Genomic DNA, 17591 nt, shown 5'->3' with positions numbered 1-17591 from the left:
CGAGACATGGAGATGCCAATCCCAAAGCTAGAATCACAACAACAGATGACATATCATGTGGTTTAATATTTTTTTTTTCGGTAACCTTGTGTCACTTGGATTCCGGTCTCGGATCTCCTGCAGTGACTTCGGCGGGTTCCTTCATCACATAGCTGACAAGAACCCTTCCTAACCCCCCATAACAATTTCAAACATCACTTATTGTTGTGCTCAAAGAAGTCTTCAACTTATCCCAGAAGTAATTGTATACAATAAACACCATGTACTATCTAGCAATAAACGAGTGGTTTAACGTTCCATGATTTGGTTTCTGTAGAACATGACTACTTCCTGAACATTCTGGTGAAACTTCAATGATGGTTATCCGAGAATATGAGAACAGTATCTTTTAGAACACTGAAGACATGCACAAGACTAAGAAGGTTCTTCAACCTTACTAAGTCCTAATCAGTTCTTCCCAGACGAATTCTTTAAACCAAAGAAACAAAAGACCCTACACGTACATTTTGGCCTTCATAGGTCATTCCTAGTCTATCTGGATTCCTTTATAACGGTTATGGGGGCAATCTAACATCTTTCCCCTCTCCTCTCAAAGTCCAGGCTGGTCTCATACCAAATAGCACTTGGAACACTTGCAGATATATTTCCAAATTTTCCTGCACCTTCACAAAACTTAAGATATTTTAGCTGTCTGTGCTGATTTATACACAAACTAGAATTGTTTCCTTCATTTTGCTAAAAAATAGCACATTTTCTGAAATAATGTAACTAATTATCTTTATCAGATTACTTATTGTTTTAATTGTATCCGTTTCTCCCAGTCTATTTCTTGCAGGCTACTGATGGGTTAATCCAATGACATTAATTCCCTATAAAATAAAAAATATATGCAACTCTACAGCTTCATCATTTACATGGGGTAATCCTGCCAAGTCTCACTTACACAGATCAGTCTGGATATTGTGTCCTTGCAGATAGACTGAAGGTGAATCTCTTCAAGTTTTTTTTTTCTAGCTCACTTTCTGAAAACAAGGTTTTCAAGGTTTTTTTTTCTTCCAAAATGTTGTAATGCGGACAGCATGGATTATTCCAAAATGCTATGGATTGATCTGGTTTCTATAAGTTGGAAACAATATTTTTTAACACCTAGAAGTCTTTATTCAATATTACCATTACAGAAAACATGACACAGAAGCTCATTTAGTCGCCCGTTTCTCCTGCTGTAAAGACTCAAACCTTAATCAGTCGTTGGTCTTGTCTTAGTTTCAGGAGTCAAATGCTGGGAGGCTGCTCCATTTATCTACCACTCTCTGTTATCTAAGGAACTGGATTGGTTACCTCATTCCTTCATTTCAACTGCCTAGTTACACTTTTGTTTCTGGTTGTGTTCTAGGCTAGTTAGTTTGTTTCCTCTCTTCCCCCATTAATAAAAATAATATTATGTAGCACACTTTATATATATCATCCACATACAAACAGGGCTGGATTAACGGTGGAGCAATTGCTCCATGACCCCAGCATTCTGACTGGTATGTACCTCTCACCTGTGCCACGATCTGATCAGGTCTCGCGATGTGTGGCAATCATCATATATACTGTATATAACGTATGTACGTATTATATATGCATGTATGTATATATGTGTATTATATATGTACAGTATATATGTATGTGTATATAAATATATATTGGTATATGTTTTTGTGTATATATGTGTATCATGTGAGTGTGTATATGTGTGTATGTGTGTTTATGTATACATGTGTATTAAATTTGTATGTATATTTATGTATGCATGTGTATATGTATATATAGGTGTTATATGTGTGTATATAACTATATGGGTATTATATGTGTGTCTATATGTATACAGTATATGTGTATTGACATGTAAGTGTGTATATGTATGGGTGTCTGTATATGTATGGATGTGTATTATATGTGTGTCTATATGTATACAGTATATGTGTATTGACATGTGAGTGTGTATACGTATGGGTGTCTGTATATGTATGGATGTGTATTATATATGTGTGTGAATATATGGGGGGCAGAATAGATGTCACAAAGATGACAACACTGTAAAAGGCAGGCAAGAGAGAAAACAAAGTGAGGTAAAGCAGGTAAAGTGCAAAATAAGTTGCCAAAGAGTGAGAAAACAACAGAACAGAGGGGAAAAGATCGCAGGAGGCAGAAAAACAAAGAAAAAAGGGGGAAAAGTTTGCTAAAGGCAAGAAATCCAGCAAAGGGGCCCTTTCTGTGTCGTTGCTTCAGGGCCGCTCCTTAATCTGGCCTTGCATGCAAGAGCTGTATACCCATGGGCTCCATATGCGATCCTACAGGACATGTACGACACATATATATAACTCTCCCTTCTTTGATTCCCGCACCGGTTGTAGGAAAATAATGAAAGATGCAAAATTGCCCAATCAGGAAGCGGCAGGGTCAGAATCCTTTCCAGCAAATTGTTATTTAAACAGTGAGCTGTTAATACAACACTTTACAAGCAGCGATACCACCAAAGCAATTAAGTGATTTATTGCACACTCAAGATAGCTGCTAGATAAGAAAACATACATTTCTCCCAGAAGACTTATCTTTGTGATTTTACTAATAAAATCAACAGATTGCGGCATTACATATGCTAAAGATGTGTTAAACGGGATTAAATAAAACCTTCCTTACTTAAGGGTATAATTTCCCTTTTTTTTCCCATTTTTTTTCTCTTCTGTCTTACTTACTCCGTTATAATTGGAAAATGATATTTATGCTTTATCCTTAAGAAATTTGACAGCACGCCAATTGGATTGTTAGCTCTGTCGTGCAGCAGGGAATTTAACTGTGATATAAATCTCCATGTTTAATTGCTCCTCTGCTGGAGTATAAGAGCCTTTTCATTCCCATAAACGTGATTGACGTCTTCTTTTATTGTCTGACATCTCGTTATATACCCCGGCTACCGACCCATTTTTTTAAAAGCCGATTTCTGTTGTTTTAAGGATATCTGTAGATATTACGCTGGAATTATTAAAAGAGAACCCGATAATATTTATATATAGCACCATCATATTCCGTAGCGCCGTACAATGGGCTATCTGCCTAAAATGCTGTGTTTTATTATCGATAGCCAAGTTGGAAGCGGGTGTTCGGATGAAGAGGTATTCCGAGGTGGCGCATGTTCCTGTAATCAATCTAGAGTTAATGTGTGCAGAGAAAAAGGCACAAACTTTTATGTTAAAGCCATTAAGAGATAATTTTTTTACAGGTAAATCGTGTTTAGCTTTGTCAATACATTGTTTCATTATTTCTTTAATGGTCTTGCTGATGCATGTATATAATGGCTGACTTTTAAAGGGACCCTAACACATATTGACTATTGTTTAGTCTTCACAGACCAGCAATGGGTTCCGTTTTCACCACAGCGAAGGCATGTTAACTAAATGGCACTTTTTCTAGGTTTTATCAATGTTTTTATTAGTAAAAGGCTAGCAAGCTTACAGCATGCATATTCCTATGTCAAAATTATGGATACAATTGGCATGCTGGCAAACCAGAACGGGATGAATGATGAATCTCGGAACCTCGTCAAGGGTTCATTTTCACTTTATGCTGTCTAAAGGAAGGTCACCTCAAGGATACTTGATAATTGCCCTGCCCAGGCAATTGATCCCCGTTAAAAAAATGTAGATAAAAAGTAACAAAAACTTGAATTTTCTTTTTTTTTGGCCACAGTAAACTTCAAAGTGCAAACGTACCCCAAGCTATAAGATGGTGAATTAATGGTTTTTGATCGATGACTGGTCTAAATAGAATATTTTTGGGGAAAATTTTAGACCTCTACACAGTACCGAAACCAAATGAAGAACGGTCGTTGTGAACCATGTGATTAAATGGATCGTCACCTGGGCATCAGCAGAATCATCCGTAAATTTAAACAACGTCTTTTGATCTATACATTATACATACTATCATTTATGAATTAAATTTTAATTTTATTTCCAGCAGATATATTCATCAAATATTGGCTCTGACAGGGCTGTGGTTAAAACAGAGTTTAAAGGGGAAGAGGATTATAAAACGTTTTAGATCTATTTATAATCCGGTGATAGCTTCGGGGGGAAAATGCTCTTGTTAGGAGATGAGAATATTGCTGCTCATGTTCTGCCAAAATACAACAATGTTAGCTAGACCTAAATACACTCGCTGCATTAACAAGACAAATTTGTTAAAGGGGCAGTTTAATGTCTCTTGACAGCCCCAGTAAAGAAGTCATTTCCTATATGGTGAGTAAAGGGGCAAATACACACAGGGGCCATTGTGCAAAATCCTCCCATGGATTTGTAAAAGGGGACGCTATGAAGACTTAAAGCTATCATACGCATTAAAGTGTATAAAACATGGGGGAAGCCAAGCCATGACACTCCTTGTATCTCGATCAAAGTCAACAGACGTATAGATTCCTTAATTGAGCTGAACTGTAAGAACAAATAAAAGCCTAGTGTGTGATCCAGAAAAGATAGGTGAATAAAATACTAATTGAGTGGCTTCTGTTTTTCAGCAACCTAATAGTTCTTAGTGTTAAAATAAAGAATACAATAAAGCCCCCTATGTATTAAAATGTAGCCCTGATAAGTTGGGTGGTCCACTCTTTGCCCCCTTTTTGTAGATACAGTGTCCAAATGCTGCCAATGCAAAGTAGTCAAGATACATGACATAAGCTCGGTTGGCAGGAGTGCCCCTATAAATTTGGGAACGCTGGAAGCTATGCCAGCACTCCATAGTCGGATATCAAGTCACTCTGTTCCTGGGACTTTTGGGAGGTACGTGATGGTAAAATCCAGAGAATTCTCACGCTATGGCCCACTCTCGTGCCAACTCTGCCTTTATTGAACCGTTACTTTTGTAGCATTTTCTATAGACCTTTCTTGATGTTTAATAGCATCCTATGCACAGGGAGAACGGTAACCAAACGTTATCGTATAAAAGGTGGCCCTGTGTTTAATGGAGTGTGGGGCACTGTTCTGTATTGCTGAGGGTGTACAAATGGGCCCATTAGTTTGTTTAATGCCTTTCTGGTTCCCTGAATCGTCTACCTCTATTGTTCTCTATTGCTTCTCATAGCACGGGGCATTGCGTATTATTCCTGGAAATCTCCGCGTTGCATGAATTGCGCTATAAATATCAGACAGGCCGTGTGTCGCTGTACAACCAGTTACATATATTGGCCAAGACATGTCGGCTCATACAACAAACACAAATTCATTCTGCAACTTGTCTGGACCCATGATGTGTACATAGGTAGGTGAGTCAGTATCGGAGGTAGGTATCCCAGGCAATCCGTACAATGCAAAAAAAGGTAAGAAAAGACTGAGGGTTCTCAATATGTCCGTCTTGGAGAAAGACGATGGGATAACAAGAGAGAGGGTGGTAGATAAGTGGAACGGCCTCCCAGCAGAAGTGGGAGAGGTTAATACAGTAAGGGAATTTAAACATGCATAGGATAGGCATATGGCTACTGAATCTATGAAGAGACTAAGAACTTATAAAGGTTGAAGTCTTTACAGTAGGAAAACCGGGCACATTAGACAGGGCCGAATGGGTATTATCCTATTACTCCTATTAGAATAGGGGTAACCGATGACTAAATCCTGCAAGTACCTATCCTTCATAAAGATGTATGACCTACTTTTTATTACCATTCATCATAAACCATAGCAAGTACTTAAGCCACTTGTAACTGGAGGCTTTAAACTAGTGAGTAGAGAAATTCTTGGTGTCAGAGCGAAGAAACTGGGCTGCAGAGCTGACAATTGCCACATGCCTTTGCTCCCGGGTAAACTGTGGGGACAGCTGTCCCGTGTGGCTTGAGATGATGATGATCCTGTAATTGTTCCCTCTTGCTGTGTCACCTTGGCCTGGCTGAGAGACACAGTGACAGTCCCCAAATTGTCACTGCCTCAAAAAAAAAAGATCATTGAGGATGACAAGGCAAGCTCGCTAAATCACAACCTATTAAAATATTAGCTGCATGGCTGGCAGGGGCATTTGGGAAGAGGGCAAATGAAAAAATGGGGGAGAGCAGATGCTGCATGAGAAAAAAAGATGGAACCTGCTACTCTCTACATATCTGCCTGTTTCGGTCTATTTCTCGTCTTCTTTCGCTTGTCTCCTTTCCTCTCATCTTTCTCATTATTCACTCTCACTTGTGTTTTCATGTCTGTCTTTCCTCTGTCTCTCCATAAGCCCGTTAACATCTAACTTTCTTTCTTTATGCCTGTCTCTTCCTCTGACTCTGTCTCTATTCCCCACGTCTTTTTTTTGTCTCGCAGAGTGACACTGTCACTCAGGTAGAGGCTGACGTGTCTCTTGACATTTTTAGTGCCCTGTGTTGACCATTTGTGTGACCTCCTAGAGCCCCTCTGGCATAGAATACGATATCATGCTTCACCAGTAGAACATCCCTAGCGGTTTAACCATCTCTCCTGACCACAGGCAAGGTCCTCTACGTCTCCATCTCTTTCTCTCCTTGCCTTAGGTGGAAGGGGCGGGAGTGCATGACATGTAGAGAACTTTCTGTCCAACCTAATAAATCTTCCTGGCTTTCGGTGAAACAGAGCATGGTTGTAAAGGAGTTTTGAGCACAGACTGTCCCCTGTCCTTGATAAAATGTTATTTTTTCCATGTTTAGGGCAGTAGTTTCTGGTAGGAGAGGCCTGCATTCATATGAGGTGCCCTATTCTTCTCGTGCCAGCCCTGAATGGAGCTTTCAGTCTAGAAATCTCCAAATTCCTCCAACTTCCTCCAACGCCCCTGGAAAATCTGTCTCAAAGGTTTCGGGAAAACGTGGCCAATGTGCTCTTAATATCTGTGTCTGAACAGTGAAATACTGTAAGAAGCATATAATCCTCTACTTCATACTCTTTAAACTGTTCTTTGTTCTTTTCTTAAGAAGGACCTGCCTTCTAAAAATAATACAAGTCAAATTACAACACCCATGATTTTCAGGAAGCCTTAGGATAATGGGAGTTGTACACATCTCCTCCTGGGCAAAAAGCTAGGGGGAGAAGTGTGAAATGGGGCAACTACTTTCTGCATTTGCATTGAGGACCACATAGACATTTAAAGGGACCACAAAAGGACATCTGTCCCTTTAAAATCATAACTGTTCTACATGATGCATTTTTATAAAGATCTTGGTTTAAAAGGACATCTTATCAAAACACAGTGTTGGGGTCCAGTATATAGGGACTGGAGCAAATACAATTTGGAATGTGTTTATACTGGGATGGGCCTATTCATTAACCCCTTAAGGACAGCGGGCAGTCCCTAAACCCATTGAAGACAATGCATTTTGAGCCCGTACATGTACGGGCTTTGTCATTAAGGGGTTAAAACAGCGTTGGCTACAGGGTCTGTGTGCCAGTTTTTTGTTTGGAACTGGCACTATCTTAGAAAGATAATCAGCTAGTTCTGTTTCTATGATCCTGCTGTGTATCTATTCTTTCCCTCCTCCGGGTCTGTGTGTTTAGAAGGCTGCAGATGGGAAGTTTGTTACAGCCGCGTTCTGCTTTTAATTAACAAATCCAAATCCTACTTAGCAGCACAGCCCGGGGGTCTCGGCTGTAGAATTTGCAACAACTGTCTCTTAGATATTCTCTAATTAAAAAGGGATGAGTGTAAATGCGAGCGTGCATAGACAGGAAGATGGTATATAGACTGGTATCTACAGGATCTGCCATGCCAGGGGTAAATCTGTCCAAAAGACCACTTATCAGTTACACTGGATGTCCTGTTGGAAGCTACAGATACACATCAGTCTGTTTGCCTTTGCTCTGGAGCTCCCCCTACTGTTGGAAATAAATGCTTACAGGTCTACCCAGGCCCCTGATAGTCTTAGATAGTCTTAGATAGTCTTCTTGTCTTTATTTTCTTTTTTTATTTGAATTAATTTAATGGCAAAGTTGGTAAATAACAACTCCCATCAGGCTGGCATAATTGTTTTATAAATATTCAGTTTACATTTGAAGGATTATTTTATATCCCATTGTACAGCACTACGGAATTGGATGGCGCTATATATATATATATATATATATATATATACACACATTTATTATACAATTAAAAATAGAACATTTTAAAATATGTGACCAAAGAATAAAATGCCTGTCAATAGAAAGCCATGGCTTCTAAAATATGTGGTGGGAAACCCATGATCTTTTTTAAAGGTTGATATATCTCCAACTCTTTTTCGGACCCAATTATTGTGTTATTAAGGTCTTCTTTTTTCATATATGTTGTATTTCTTCACCCTCACCCACAAAATTCTCCTACCCCCTTCTGCATCAGACCTCTTCTCCATGCTCTCTTTTCTTTCAATTCATCTCTTTCCCTCCCAGGACTCCCTGAGTCTCTCTCCATCCTCTTGTCTAATGATCCGGGCTGTGGACCAACTGTTCTCTGCACCTGTTGCGCCGATGAGACGGGAGGAGAGATGGATGGTCCCTGCTTGGTGTACTTTGAAGGAAGCCTGTAAGCAGCCCCCTTAACCCTTTGTTCTAAGTCATATGGTTTGGGCGATCATCATATCAACGGGAAAAATATTTCCTCATATATACTATATATCAGCGATCTGAAAACAACAAAATCCTGAGTAATCCGCAGTAATTAGTCTTATTGTTCCTTAAAATAATTGTGAAGCGGTGTGGTGTGTAAATACAAGATTAGTACTTAATTAGTCTGTGATATTTAGAAAGAAATCAATTAGATTCCATTTCTCTAAGAAAACTGCCGCTACGGACATTATTACTATTGCATTATTCTTTGAAAAATACTTACTTTAATGGTTCTTGAGTGTCTGTATTTAACCCTTTAAGGAGGCAAGTGATGCATTTTTGGGTATTCAGATGCATACTGAGCTAGTAAAAGGCTCCTGCACTCGCTTTCAAGCTTTAATTGTGGGTGTCTGGGTATTTGAAGGCTTTTTCATCCACCCTCATGTGTGTGCAGTAATTCTGAGTGGACGCATGCTAAGTTGGAGCAGGTCAGCTCTCTGATTAGTGGAGATTCCGCTTCCTTTTTTGGATTGTGAGTCTTCTGCTCCATCTTCTGACATTCCAGAAGATCCAGAGGACCCTGGAGAAGTGTATTTAACATTGAAACTTTTAGAGGGACCTTCAAGCCTTAGCGAAACAGAACTTCATAACATCTGGATAAAATAGGGTTTATTTGTTTTCTGCTTCCTATTCTGATCTCCAGCCTAATTCTCTCCTCCTTAATTCAAAACTTGATGTTACACCGTTAAACAGCCACATAGTACGCAGACAAGGATCATTACCGTGTGTTTCCTGAAACAACCCCAGCAGATCTTTTCTACTTTGACGGGTGTTTCACTAACAAGACCTTTTGTACATTAGACTTATTTGTTCAAAGTTCTAGAACTCATTAGATGTTCCACAGAGAAATCCGGTTTATATATCTAATTCACTTTGGCTTTTTCATTTTATAAACAATCATGAATCCCCTTTTCTAATCCTTATCACATGCATTTTAGCCAGTAACGTAAATAGATTTAAAGCTGATCTATGTAAGCGTAGTCTATATCGTAACAGGAAGAAGCTGGTTTCGACCTATCAATATGACCTCTATCTCAATAGCTGGGGTATACATTGGTGACGTAGTATGTAGACTTTCTGTGAGATTTCATCTGGAACCACCATCTTCTCAAATGTTCTTCTATTTATCTACCTAATTTGTGACTATTTCCTCCTACACACAATCACAAAGACATACACATTTTACCCACACATTCCATAATGGTTTAAAGCTTTGACAAAGGGGCATGCAGGACCTAATCCAGGGGTCAGGAGATCACACAAAGCTTTTGAGGACCTGAAACTCTTTGACTTCCTCCTCTCCAGCATGCATTCCTGGCTTCAAAAGAGGAATTCAAATCCAGATGTGTTTGTTTGTTGCAGGGTCTAGAATAGTAGCCAGACAAATATACGGGTGCACTGAAAGTACCAATTTGGTATATGTTATGATTAAGCCAGGAGGGCTGCGATACAGATCGAGAAACCTAGAACAAATGTGGACCTCAGAGATGCCCTGAAAACGTGCAACTTAAACTGTAGTTTGGAGGTGGAATTTCTACCAACGTGAAAATAAAGAGCTAACTTTACAATGCCTTTAAGTAATTGTTCTGTAAAACTATAATAGTCAGGCTGATGTATCTGTCTTCAAAAAGGCTTGTCTATTTATCTTAGCTAATGCGTTTCACCATGATGCATCGCAGGAAAACTAGAGCGTAGTTTTAAATTGCAAGTGGCAATCATTAGGAGTTACACCAAAAACCAGCTGAGAAATGAAGCTATTCGAACGTGATGTCCTGAAAATGATGGAATCCAAGAATATCGTTGTCATTTCCCTATCTCTGTGTGACATTGGAGGGCACAAGATCAGCAGGGGGAAGCTCATGCAATCTCAGCCCAGAAGGGATCAAGATGGAGGGGGGAAGACATTAATTTAGAAGATGCCTTCAGGTGTCGAAAGAAAGCAGGAGGGAGCCGTCATATGGCGCGGGAAACGTAAAAGCTACTTTAATGTTCAGACCAGGCACACAGTCTGCCTAATCCGGTTAACACCCGCCAAGCCCAATCCGATTAGCAGCTCACAATCTGATCACTGAGACTGTCATTTGAGAGACAGAAAATCAGCTCTTCCTTACCATATGTCCTTAAATTCTACGAGGAACCTTTAACGGTTAACATGCCAGAGTGGCCTTCAAGCTTTAGTTAAGCACAACATCAAGTACAACTTTTCTGGAAACAAGAGAGGAAACCTGGGCAAATAGTAGAATGGATATAGAAGATCCGAACCTGTGTACTATCACTCTCAGACTGAAGATAGATTAGAATTAGCCAATTTGTAGTTGGACAGAGGGGACACTTCTGGCCATAGAGAGAAGATATATAACATCTCAACCATAAGAAAAGAGAGTTAAAGAATCCTTCTATTACTGGTAATTCTGGTCCATACGCCCCTGTATATAACCTGTAGTTATCTTACTGCTTTTGTTTAGGCGTTGTCTCTGACTTAGAAGCTTTCAGAGTCTTTTGGTGCCGTGCGTTTAACAGCTTTTCAGTTTTGTGCTAGTTGTCTCGGGGAGCTCATTTGGTGTTAACTTTTTTTCTTCCTCTTTACTCAACAAGGCTGTGAAAAGCGAAACACTCATAACCTGTCAAAAATATTTTTAACCTAATTAAGTGACATTTTTACTGACGATGATTAACCCATTACCACTGATCCAGCCTTAGTCACCTACTGACATTGGAGAAGAATCTTGCACCCAAATGTCCGTCAAAGGTTGGCTCGTAACGCTGACGACTGTTTCTTTCATACCGCCAGCCCCTCACCTTGATACATCTTTTCTGGTGCATGCTTAGGTAAATCTATGTTTCATAGTTCTCAGCGGGCGAGTGTCATGTTGTAGACTGATGTGTTTCAATAACCGAGGCTGTTCCTGCAGAGCCTTTGGCAAAGGCAGATGGTCAGGGGGCAGAAGTTCAGCAGGGGGTTGCATGAGTGCTAGCATTGACAGTATTCAAGAAGGAATATAATAGATTCAGAGTCTAGATAATGATGTTCCCTGTTTGCTGATACTGAATATTTTTTTCAGCTGCTCCAACGAGCTTGACCTTTTCTTACCTGCTGCTAAACCTCACATACCATGGTTGCCCTTGGTCAACGTGGCCCTTTTTTTAAACGTCTGTCTACCCGAAAGAAAATACATGACAGAGAAAGGGCATGTTTAGGCTTCCATAAACATTTTGCCTTTCCATTTTTTTTATATACTAAGCAGGTGGGTTAATAATTTATTGGGTTTTGTATATTCCATCTTTACATAACTAGCTGTTTTTTTGTTTAATGACGTCATGTATGACCTCCCTACTCTTCCAGGCATTACAGACAAGCCTCCCTTAAAGCCTGTATGTTAGACAGAATATTGACATCTTCTCTATACAAACAAGTTTGTAGCAAAGGCATTCACTGGTCTTTGAACCGAAAGCTTGAATGGACACCCTGTTGAGCTACGCTGCTAATGATTCCAAGCTAGCCTTTGGCAAGCCAAAGACTTGCTGAGGATCATGTGATTTGTATTTTAACAGCAGCTGTTTCTCTGTTGGCTTCTCCTTGACCTCCGAGACGATAGATCGCAATGGCATACCTGAGCTCAAGTAGGCTTTGGCAGGCTTTCTTGCATCCCCTGATGTTAACCATGCATGTTTTTTTACTCCGTCTGGCATTATATTTTTGTCCATCTGGAGATCTGGTCTTCAGAAAAAGAGCTCTGTTGTTGCTAAGCCCTTAAACACTAAGGAAGTATCCATTAACAGCAGACATTAAATAAATCTCTCTTGAATTAAGAAAAAAATGAATTCTTTGAAAGCCTGGCTGGCTACAACTGAATAATGCCTGTCTTTGCTTAAATAGTTGTAGATACATGAGGTGGCCTTTCTGCTGAGAATGCCCAGATTTGCGGTCCAACAGATCATGGTCCTACGATCTAACACTATTGGTGGGATTTGCTTAACTGTTGTAAGCTGAAGAGTTTCATTTTGGTATAAACCCTTACGGAGCGAAAGGGTCTTATCTGGTTTCTAGCTTCATAATAGATGAGACCCTTTAGCTCCGGGCCTGATTATTTGAACGGTAAAGAGCGGTCAACCTCAACTAATAGATATATATGAAGAAGAATGCACATGCTACAGAGATTTTTCCAGAAGTATTTAGAAGAGTAACCCCAATAAACACTCGAAAACATTAAGGGTTTCTTCCAGATCTCATTTTTTCCACGTGCGGTTTCTCGTATTATTCACTGATGGTCCATAAAATGAGAAAAGGATTCTACACCCGTGTAGTCTTATAATTTGATTGGCTTTGGAAGGGGAGGTTTATTTAGAGAGCTGTTTTACCTACCCGCGCCAATTGCCTGTCAGGAAGATTCTCCCGTCCGCCTGACTTAACGTGTAGATAAATGAAACGTTTAATTCCCAGCCATTATTGTGATACCTCCTTTTATTGTGTCCTCCCTGGAGCTGCCTCTAATTAATATTGACGGTGGGATTATAGAGTGGTAGAGAACGAGGATGCTTCTGGTTCTATAGTCATCAGGATACAAAGTCACAGTCACCTGATTTTGAAGAAGTGTTAACCCGTGCTGAGCCCTAGCTGAGGAAGCGTCCATGTTTTTGCATATATCATCCTACTCTTGGCTCGTTTTGCAGATTTTCCATGATAAACCTTTGTGTTACAGGCATTGTTACAGGAAATCTGGAAGTGATCCAGATTTGGAGGAAAAAAAGCAGTGACCTTGCTGTGCTTTAACAGAGCAAACAAATTGCAAGCTCCACGGATCAGTGACATTTTTCAGTATCTTGCCCCGTTCTCATTCATCTCCTTCCTTTTCTTGTATTTCCTTCTCTTCTTCCCTTCTTCTATTTCACGCTTCTTTACCCTCCTTCCCCGTCTATCTTCACCCCCATCTTATTCTTTCCCCCCACGCTTGCCTTTTATCCTTCCACGCTGAGTTCCATTATTCTATTCTGATCGTGTGTTAGTTCATTGCTTCAAGTCTCTTGTATTTCTCCTGGATCTGTGACCTTCACGATTCCTAGAAAGGCCTCAGCGATTCGAATAGTAATATCACTGCTCAAAGAAACCTTTTCTTCCCCACCACCAGCGTTAAAACCAGAGATTTATTGAGATCATTTACATTTATTTAGCTCTGAAATAGTTCTTGCGTCTCTTCTAAGCACTTGCTTAAAAAATCATCTCTGCTGGGTGATGATTCCAAGATACCACCATAAAACAGAATTCTTGTATTTGGTACATCTTCAATTAAAAACATTAATAAGCTGTCTAAACTAAGCATTCCATCAATTGTACAAAAAAGAGGTGTCTGTTGCAACCCTGCTCAATGCATGTTTCATAAGGAGATCGCCCTTATGAGGTGTTAGAGACACCTTACAAGGAACATTGCCTGGCTTTCTGCAATTGAAGTTACGGGCCCTAGAGCCTTAATATTCATTTTCCAAGAACTCACAGGTCCTTATCTGATACAGAGGAGGCTATGTTTATACCAAGTTTAACTCTTCTAGTGCCTGGAGGTACAGATCAAATTGTTCTGCAAATATTTGCGAATTCCTATAATGCTTAAAGGGTAAACTAATTCAGTAAACAGTCCCTTGCCTTCAGCCATCTGTTTCTTCTTATGCTAGTCTCCATATTTATGGATATGAATCTTACCTTTTCTCCTCCCACTGTGGTGCCACATTGCCCGGGGTTGTGAACACTAAGCAGCCACACAGGAGAATTTATGGCTGCCACATTCAGAGAGTTGAATGTCAGGGCCCCTCACGGGAGCCCCCTTGCTCCTGCTCCACTGACAGGGCAAAATCCCAGCGGACCCTCCAAGTGTCAGCCCTAACAGATGCCTGCTAGTAATGACTATTGATTACCCTAATTATGTCACTGGGACACCACAGGATTGAAATCCACATGGGCCTCTGTCTGTGCATTCTGCTAGATGAGGAAGAGAAAAGGGTCTAAAAAGGTATAGAACTTGGAGAATAAACATATTATACTAGCAAACTTGGCCTGTCACATTGCCCTGTAAAGGGGTATGTCACCTAATTTCATTTATCACTTGTATGGAAAATGCATTGACAGCAGAGTTGAACCAGTTAACCCACCCAGATCTTAAACGGACATTATGCTTCTCGCATGTACTTTACACTAAGGATGTAGGATCCACACTTGAAACACAGCATCAGACTTTCTTTACATTCTATCTGTTTGACCAGCATTCCAGACCTGAACCATTGGTGAGATTGTGGAAGATAAATCCCTGCTAATCTCAAAACGACCTTTTGTCTCCTGTGCAACACAAGTAATCCTTTAACCCAACTACCCTTTCTGTAAATTTATACTTGTACTCAAATCTGGCCACTGTTTTAGAATGCTGCTTACGACAGACAGAACGTGGCCATCAATAAAAGATTCTCCAGCAGCAAAGGAGTTCCTGAGACACTTTTGATGACCAAGTCTTGTTTTGCCGAAAATTAGCCATGCCTAATTACATCTTTTCTCAGACATAAGAACACATTAAGCATTTTCCTTACAGAATCATAAGTATAGAAAAACTAGCACCACCATATCGGTTCTGCGCGATTAAAGACATTGACACCTATAATGTCGCTGCTTAACAGTGCTTACTGTACTTGAGTGACGTTCACTGTAATTGACCAGCGTTATTATCTTCGTTATCTGTGCCAGTGTGACAGTTTTAGGCAATTATGTCCATTAGTTGGGGAGATGTTGAAAGAAAGAAGCGGAGAGTTGTTTAGAGAAGAATGTCATGCACTGGAGGTGGCGGGAACCGAAAGAGGAAAAAAGAGTATGGCATGAATGAAAATACTACGGGAATGAAGGGGTTGACAGACAAATTTAGGTTAGGGATGGTAAGAAACAAGTTAGAACTGTACCAATGAGCACCCAGCTGTGAGGGAGACATCAGGAAGCCAGCATGGGGCCACATATTCCCCAAAAATATGTAACTGTTTTAAAAAAATATATTTTTACGATATAGGTCAAAATATCATATGGAGTTTTGGCCACTCTTGTGTAACCAGGACCCTTGTGCCATGTGGGGATGCCAGACAGTCAATGCTTCATTCTTGTTCTGACCTACCATGATGGACTTGCACATGAGCATTGTGGCTGTGAGCTTCTGCGGTGGAAATGTATAGCAAGTCGCATATTTAGACCCCTGCCTTTAGACACAAAATGGCACAGTTTACAATGACAGTACTTTCGGATTTCAGATAAAAACTCTTTGCTTTGTTTGCGTCCAGTTCATGGGAGGTTCTGGACTCATTTTCGTTGCTTCATACGAGTTGCCAGATTTACCAAATTGTGGTACATTTGCAATTCGTACGAATCGGAATGCGGAAGTCTATTGTCAACAGTGTCATTAGAACCTTGCGTTCACTCATTGTCAAAGAGTGTGATATTGTGGTTAACATGGAAGACTGCAAAGTTACCATTTTAATCAAACTATTCTTTTTCCCGGAGAGAACATGCCACCATGTTTCCAATAGGGAATGAATAGGTAAACCCTTTATTATGTTATTGTGGGAACTTTATCTAGACAGTTTTCATACACTTACTCCACAGTCTTCTCTGACAATCTAGAATTTAAAGAGATTTCCATTCCACATCCCCATTCTCTGTCTACACCTCTGTACAAAGATGTGCTAGAACAAAAATAACATGTTTTGAAGGCATCGGGTGACAGTTCCAAAGAAAGAATGAGCTTTTTTCACATTTTTTTCTCTACCTGCCATGGAAATCTTCTGTGTTTCTGCCAAACTACAGAAAAGTCTCAAGCAGGGAATTATTTGTCAAGAAGATTGTATGCTTGGACAAGTGTGTGCGTGTGATTTTTTTGATACAAATGGACTGAAACTTAAAATCCGCCTTTTGACAAATAACTTATCTGCTGAAAAATATTAATTTTCTCTCTAAAAAAGAATTCAATTAAAAAATGTAAAAAAATGAAAATAATAATAAAAATTCTCTCTAATTGTGATGGGTTCATTAATCTTGTGCTACCAGATTCACAGCAATGAATCCCTTACGGCTTTTTAATTAAGAAGCTGCCTCGCCCTTTACCCGGAGTGCTCGGCATAAATGAAGTGGGAACCCTGCCTTTAATCTAATCTCGTCACCTGCCGAGAACCCTGACGTTCCAAGCAAAGTTCTGCGGATGTCAGGAAGCGGTGCATGAAATTTCGTTTTCTCTGGTCAGATTGACTTTTTGCAAAGATAGTTTCCACCCTGCCGAGATTCCCCACCTCTATGAAAAATGAGACGGAATGAGGATGAACTGTAAATACAATATAAGATGCTATTCGTATAAATATAGCTCCAGGTTCTCAGACTTTGAAAACTTTGGAATTTTTTTGGGGCCTCAAGGTCCATCTCTTATCTCTTGTGTTTGACGTATTAACAGAGCAGAGTGCTCATATTGTTAAGTGTGGAGCAATAACGATTATTATTATTATGGTAATTGCATTAGCCCTTGACACAAGAAAACATCCAACCTTCAAGAAATACAAAGTAATAATTAAAATGCCCTTCGCATTTCCTTTTAAGCTTTGATGGACCGACACTTGCATTCTCTATATACATGTGGGTCATGTACCAAAGTTCAAGAAGATAAGACCCATGGTGTGATGTCACCATTAATGGAACCAGATTTATTTTACTTTCTCAATCAGATGATACAGAATATGTACTCAATATCCAGTAGGTGTTCCTGTGAAAACTATTGTTATATCCAGACAATTGAGTCTGTTCCTACAGTATGTAGAACGCTGTAGCTGCTAAATGTTTCCATTCGAACATGTTAGAACACATGATAATTACCAAAACATTTACTGTTGGTATGGTGAACTTCATAACTAAAGAAAAAAAATCACAAAATACGGTTGACCATGTTTAGTGGCCAGGAGGTGTCCTGTATGCTA

General features: G+C 39.8%; 1 protein-coding gene across 25 annotated transcripts in view; it reads right to left on the bottom strand.

The window, feature by feature from the left end:
* The window catches only part of RPL38 (ribosomal protein L38), a 265046-nt gene that overhangs the window by 113539 nt on the left and 133916 nt on the right, over window positions 1–17591 (bottom strand). Inside the window, exon 1 of one of the 25 annotated variants that reach the window (XM_053454028.1) lies at window positions 17228–17232. The exons of 23 other annotated variants lie outside the window; for them this stretch is intronic. The gene's annotated coding sequence lies outside the window, so the exon portion shown is untranslated. Of the gene's footprint in view, window positions 1–6801; window positions 6806–17227; window positions 17233–17591 lie in introns of those variants that run through there. One more of the 25 variants, XM_053454058.1, reaches the window with a different exon arrangement.

Source organism: Spea bombifrons, chromosome 13 (genome assembly GCF_027358695.1).
Source record: "Spea bombifrons isolate aSpeBom1 chromosome 13, aSpeBom1.2.pri, whole genome shotgun sequence".
Classification (NCBI taxonomy): domain Eukaryota; kingdom Metazoa; phylum Chordata; class Amphibia; order Anura; family Pelobatidae; genus Spea; species Spea bombifrons.
Note: the sequence above shows the minus strand (reverse complement) of the source record. Positions and strands in the feature narration are given on the sequence as shown.